Source organism: Myodes glareolus, chromosome 13 (genome assembly GCF_982192425.1).
Source record: "Myodes glareolus chromosome 13, mMyoGla1.1, whole genome shotgun sequence".
Classification (NCBI taxonomy): Eukaryota; Metazoa; Chordata; class Mammalia; order Rodentia; family Cricetidae; genus Myodes; species Myodes glareolus.
The window spans coordinates 56,791,210-56,798,516 of record NC_142038.1 but is presented as its reverse complement, the minus strand read 5'-3'; the positions used below and the strand labels follow the sequence as shown (position 1 = coordinate 56,798,516).

General features: G+C 39.6%; 1 pseudogene; it reads left to right on the top strand.

The window, feature by feature from the left end:
• The first annotated feature begins 4,705 nt into the window (after positions 1-4,705).
• LOC125405725 (small ribosomal subunit protein eS17 pseudogene) lies at positions 4,706-5,186 on the top strand (annotated as a pseudogene).
• Positions 5,187-7,307: the final 2,121 nt, after the last annotated feature.

Below are 7,307 nucleotides of genomic sequence, written 5' to 3'. Positions count from 1 at the left end.
CAGGACAGTTTCCGAGTCCCTCCACCCTTTAAAAGCAGCTGCTGCTTGGGCTTCTTTCTCTCTCTCTTTTTCCCTCTCTCTTGTCCCCCATTCCCCCTTCAACCGAGTGCTCCAATAAAGTTGTGATTTGGGAAGGATTCTCAATTTCGTGGTCGTTCCTGCTTGCTGATCAAGAGGTGCGTCTCACAGATGATGATGATGATGATGATGATGATGATGATGATGATGATGATGATGATGATGATGATGGAAATGAACATGATGAGTGTAGTGTAAACCATTAACCCCTCCATCAGAGTGCAAAGTAGTTGATCAGTTTACAGAGATCAAACATATGGCTTGGAGTGTTGGTCAATCTACAGTTCCTCCTTGTTTAGAGATACTATCAGGATAACTCCTATCTTTAAAAAAAACAGCCAGTAAATAGAGTTTCTTCTAGAGAAAGCACTAAGCATAACTCTCACATAGCTTAAAGGGGTGGCTCTAGAAATTTTTGAGAGGGCCTATTACTGACTTAAAGGTCTTGACAAGTCTATCCCTCAAAGTGTTTTCAGTTTTGTATTTTCCAATGTTTTCTTTGGTTTGGTTCCATTTTTCTCCTATTTTCCTTCTGCGAGGCCTAGGTATTATGTACTCCCCCTACTCTTCCTTTGCCTGCATGTCCTTCTATCCCTCCAGATACCCCTGACGTATGCTAACTCCCGCTGAGTAAATGTGTGTTCGATAACTAGAGAAGTCATAGTCTATGCGGTGTGATCTGAGTGAAGTCAGAGTTAAAGACCCATCTAACCCAGAAGTGATTACAAAATAACCCCATGTCCCCCAGGATTCTGCTATGGACTGAATGTGGTGTCTTTCCTCACAGATGAAGGGTTAGACCCTTGTGAGACAATTATAACAGGAGGTTGGAGGTTCATGCTGGGGTTCCTGTCTGCATGAGAAGAAAACCATAGCTGCCCCTAATTGCCTGCTTTCTGCCAAGTATAAAACAACACAAAGTCCACTGGCAGACAGAAAGTGGCCCTCACCAGACTCCTTGCACCTAGGCTTTTCAGGCTCGATAGAACTATGAGAGACACTTCATTATTTAAACCACTTAGGTCATTCCCTGCTAGACCAGTTTGAACCAGTAAGATAGTCATAAACTCTACAGCACATCTTAAAATGCAAAAGTCCTCATTTTCTCTGGAATCATCTGTGCTCCTGAACAACCACACAGTGGCAACCACTATGCCTTCCCATGTTCCTCGTTCATCATCCAGGGTACCCTTTTCACATCCTTAGAGGAGGAGAGGCCAAAACCAAGGCAACAGAAACCAATGATCTCCAGAAAACCCACAAAATGTTTGAGAAAAAAAAACTAGAAAAAGTACCACCAACACCAAGACCAACCTTGCAAAATCCTGAATGTATGGTAACAAATCTTTACCTGGAGTGAGAGGGAAGCTGCAACCAACTAAATGATAATTTACCAGAGTTGGTTTCATTAACTGAAGAGTTGAATATTTTAAAATATTTTAATAAAGTCCTGGCTTTCTACCTCAGCAGGAACTGCCATATGTCAAATCATTTGAAAAATAATCTCTCATTCCTTTCTGACAGACTTTTTTTTGTCTGTATAGACTGCTTAGGTAGTATATTTTTGCTCAATATTTGTCATGCAGATTTTTAAGATGATTCATTTACATAATAATGCCCAACATAGTGTTTTCTAACATACAAATTTTAAAAAGCTGTTTTGATAATGAACACATATTTTTTTGTTGTTGTTGCAAGCAGTTTCCTAGCCTATGCATCCAAGCAGATCACTGGACAGCAGATCATAGCTACACATAGATTACTTCATTAAGGGAAGAAAGGACAGCCATTGATTGACAAATACTGGCCTTGACCTCTGGATTCTCCTGTCCTTTACTCCTATATTCTGGGATTACAGGTGTGCTTCATCATACTTGGTTTATGTAGCCTTGGACTGGTCCCAGGCCTTTCTGTATGCTGTACAAATATTTGGCCAACTGATCTACATTCCAAGCTTCATTAGCATGGCTCTCAACCTGAATAATTGCCTGATGTTGTGCTTATTTTGCTTCTGAGGTTCCTATGGGTTTTGAAGTAACTTCTGGGCCACCTACTTTCTTGATGTACCTTATGTTTATGCTCTTTCTTCATGAAAACCTAAGGAAGTAAAGTTCCTGGTTGTACTGTCATAAAACTCTCAGTAGGTTCTAGGGGCCAGTATGATGGTTGGTATTGTCAACTTGACAGCATCTAGAATCACCTATAAGACAAGGCCACTGGGCAGGTCTGTGAGGGATTAGCTAGAAGGGACAGAGGAGGGAAGATCTGCTTTAATTATGAGAAGCTGCATCCAAGAGCTGGGGTCCTTGAATGAATAAAAAAAAAGTGAGTTGAACACAAGTGTACATCATTTTCTGCTTCCTAACTGCAGTTGGCATGTGACCTGAAGCCTCATGTCCTTACCATGGTGTGTCTTCCTCATATGATACAAGCCAAAATAGACCCTTCCTTTCTGAAGTTTCTTTGTCTAGGTATTTTGTTGTAGCAAAGTAACTGAAATAACCAACGTACCCGCCCACCAGGATCCCTGTGCTAAATTATGATAGAAACTCAGCCTGGAGATCTAGGCCCAAAGAGCAAACCATTTAAGGTCTTGACTTTTCCAGGTGATAACCAGTAGCAACTTCTTTCCTGACATCTTTCCAGTTTTAAAGATGCAGGCTGCATTGCTCAAGAAAGCCCTCAGTTGTGGAGAACCCTGGGGAAGAGGTAACTTCCTCATGATGGTGATGTGGGAGTCCCCTCTGTGTGTTGCTTGTATTGATTAATGAATAAAGAAACTACCTTGGCCCAGTAGGGCAGAACTTAGGTGGGTGGAAAAGACAGAACTGAATTCTGGGCAAAAGAAAGCAGAGTCAGAGAGATGCCATGGATCCGACAGAGACAGACACTGGGAATTTTACCCGGTAAGCCACTGCCATGTGGCGATACACAGATTAATAGAATTGGGTTAAATTAAGATGTAAGTATTAGCCAATAAGAAACTAGAACTAATGGGCCAAGCAGTAATTTAATTAATACAATTTCTGTGTGGTTATTTCAGGGCTAAGCTAGCTGGGCAGTGGGGACAAACAAGAGGCCCTCCGTGTAACATGCTAGAACTTAAATAATACTATAACCAGGTCTTGATAGGACGATGATAGGACCAGTGCTATGGTCAGAAAGTATAAGTGATGTTTAAGTCAGGTTCAGAGCTCAGTGTGAGGAAATAAGTCACTGAGGCTAGGGGACTGTGCTAGCTATGACATACCTTCCATCCTGACTCTTACCAGTGGTATATGCTGGACAAGCCTAACTCACATTCACTCCTAACTAACTTGTTTCTGTCCAAAGCCATCATAATCTCTCTTTTACAGATGAGGCTAAAAACTCAAGAGTTAATGAGACACAGAAATGAAGTCTCACATATTCTGCTTACCTGACACTTTCAAGTCTTTAGTCCCATTTTCTTGTTCATTTTGTTGTCTCTCATTTTGCCATCATATATATATATATATATATATATATATATATATATATATATATATATGTTATATAATATAATATAATGTATATTATATATATTTTTTCCCTTGGAACCAATGGCACTAAGTTTACATTTTCAGTCATGTTTGTATTACACACAAGCTTTCTCGTGTTTAGAAATGGTCCCATACTCTCCCCTAGCTCTGCCCCTAGCAAGCATCTAGTCTCTGTACTTCTGGGAACATTTGGCATGGTATGTCTTTGCAAATATTCTTGATGTTATTAAGTATTTGCACCATGACTCTGCATTTTTTGGTCACTGTGCATTCACGTGTATTTAAGGTGCATATGTGTTTGTGTATATGTATGTGATCATGCAGATTCGTTATGCTTAGAATGCTGATGAAATCCACCACCTTTCAATTTAAGTGGTTTTTAAGTATCTTATTTTTATTGCATGGTTGTGAGAATGATTGTCATTAAATGCTTTCTTTTATTTTTACAATTTCAGGTAAGGCCTGACACTGATATTAAAGCAGTTACCACTACTGATTCCGAATTCAAGTAAATGAGATCTTGGCTAGGGATGAGAAAAGTTTAATATTATTAAAAGATATTGAAAAGCTATTTATAAATATCAGAGCCAAGTGAGAAATCTGGAGAAAGTTGTCATGTTAAATTTCAGAGAAATTAAAATTTTAAAGGTATATTTGTTGAAAAACTATTTAGCAGGAAGTCATCTCCAATTTGCTTACTGATGCTCTTAGCAGCCCATGAGTTATTCTGGGATGTCTTTTTGTTTTTAAGTCTAAAAAGTATGTATTTTAAATAGAGTGGAGAAAATTAATGGTAGATAAAAAAAATCACAGTAAGTCAGTTTTGATTTCTTCGTTTGGAACATTCTCTGGGGGCCCGAGTTTATTCCCTGAGAAGAGGTAGAGATTGGGTTGGACAAGTTCTCGGGGTTGGGTCTTCCTTCAGTCTTCGTCATGATTTTCATTTCATTCTGTGATTGGAAGCTCATGTCTAATGTGAATAAGGACATTTAAACTTTGTCCAGGCAAATTCTTTTTTAATCAAATGTGAGCCATACTTTTAATTCCATTTAAAAATAATAATAATAGTAGTTTATTTTCTCACAAGAATTGATCATGAGCTCTTTTACCGGGACCCGTCAACATGGGCCGCGTCCGCACCGAGACCGTGAAGAAGGCGGCCCGGGTCATTATCGAGAAGTACTACACGCGCCTGGGCAATGACTTCCACACCAGCAAGCACGTGTGCGAGGAGATTGCCATCATCCCCAGCAAGAAACTCCGCAACGAGATAGCCGGCTATGTCACGCATCTGATGAAGAGGATTCAGAGAGGCCCTGTCAGGGGTATCTCTATCAAACTGCAGGAGGAAGAGCGAGAAAGGAGGGATAATTACGTCCCTGAGGTCTCAGCCCTGGATCAGGAGATCATTGAGGTAGATCCAGACACCAAGGAGATGCTGAAGCTTCTGGACTTCAGCAGTCTTTCCAACCTGCAAGTCACTCAGCCTACAGTGGGGATGAATTTCAAAACACCGCGTGGAGCCGTTTGAGTCTGTTCTGTCATTTTCATTCAATAAACCTGAAAATTAAAAAAAAAAATAAAAAAGAATTGATCATGAAAAGAAAAGACCATTGTATGGGTAAGGTGGATTAATGAATTTCACAGTTTATGATAATAATTAGGGGCTGGAGTGTTACCTTAACACATAAAACTGTATTCCTTGATTTCTCTTCTGCCAAGAGTTGTCTGTCTTTGCACAAGGTGATGACATACCTTTTTGGTTTTATTTTCCAAGAACTTTGCCATATCTCATACAGACTTAATACAAGGTAGAAGACTTACACTATTCTTGGAAAAGTACCTCATGAATCTCAACCTCACAAGCGATATTTAGCTCTTCACGGGGCTGCTGTAGTTCTGCATATATAAGGTGTTCAATAAAATCAAATCGAAGATACCCCTGAACATGCTAGACAGGGTTTTGCAGCATGCAAGCAGGCATGAAAACAGGATTATGCTGTATATGGTGAAATACGTATAAATCATAGGTCACGTCAGTGAGCTGTGAAAGTGAGTACAGTCTCGTATCTGTTTTTTGATATTATAGCTTCATAACCTAGAAAGACAGGGTGGAGTTTAGAACCTTGAACAGTTCCTAGACACAGCTGCATCTTCTTTCTGTCTTCCTTGTAGATTGCTGTTCTACAAGGTAGGGAGAAGATTTCTGTGAGCACAAGCAGATGTCTCAAACTGAGTTTCAACTAAAGTCTCGCTGGTCACAGTATCCCTCAAGCATCTTGGGTACAATAATGTCTACCACAGTTATTCAGTTATTCAAACCACCTTTCAAGAGGATTGGGCTACGAATGGCTTTACATCAGGGATTTTAATGGATGTAAACTTTAGGTTCTAACTCAACTATAAATGACTTGATATTGGAACCAAGGACAGGACATTTTCTCTGGTTTCATAACTACTGTGATACATTCACCCCACCCTCAGAAGCTAGTTCTGGTACACATGGTTGTCTTGTTCTTGTGTGGATAGTCAAAGGTATCATTTTCTTCCTCAGTTAAACTCTAAGGTTTATTGGCAGAGAGCTGGCTCTTAGGTCAGTTTGTCCTCAATAAATAGTGACAAGTTAAACAACCCTACAATTTAGTTTCATTCTGAAATTCTGCACTTATACATTTATGCAGAATAAAGAAACAAGATAACAACTAGCGTCATGAACCAGGAAGGGTGGACAGATGGAGGCTAGGCTTATAAAATAGGAAGATAGAAGGAGTGAAGTAGAAACTGGCTAACCTATTAATGAATATTTTAAAGACCATTTCTTCCCTATGAAACATCTAACTGTGGAACGAGACAATACATCAGCACACTGGATGATAGTAGCATGAGGGTGCTGGCAGTCTTGCAGATTTGGGTGTGGTTTTGCAGTCATTTGAAATTTGCTTGTATACCAGGGGCTTCTCTCCAGTCTGCAGTTTTCTATTTCATAAAACAGGGTTGATGATTCCCCTGGAAGTTTCCTGGCACTCATGTTTCCTAGTAAATGGAAACTATTTGTTTGAGACCCAGAAGCTGGTTTGGGTTGTATAAAAAATGTGTGCAATTAGTAATGGCACATAGTGTACATTGTAATAACAAGAATACATAAGGGGAATTCAATGGACTTCGAGAAGTCCTGTGGGGAAGGGTTAGGTTTCCTGTCCAGCAGCACTGCCTGATTTCTTAGGCACAGCAAGAATCCTTCAAATACAGAGAATGAGCAGATGTTGATAAGAGATCAGTCCAGACCAAGGCCCTTCGAGAAGAGGGGCACAGATGACAGGCAGAAATCAGATGATTGAGTCATAGGCCAATGCAGCATTCAGCAAAACTTTCTTGGTATTCCTATTTGTGGGGAGAAGTGAATTCCAAGTTACAAGTGTCTGCAGATATTCAAACTTGTGAGGAAACTACACCTTGGGTTATAATGAGCATGTGAACATCTTTTACCCAAAAAAACACTGAACCATTTAATTCTTCATATGATACCTTCAACTATAAACATCCATACTTGAATTTAGACCTTCCCAGCTTTCCAAATTGTCTTCCATCATCACATTTGGATATTTCCATATTATGTCTTTTGGTGAGCTGACCATTAATTTCATTTTATAGATTTAGAAACCCAGACCTAGAAATATTGGTGATTTCTCTTAAAATCATGTGAAGTAG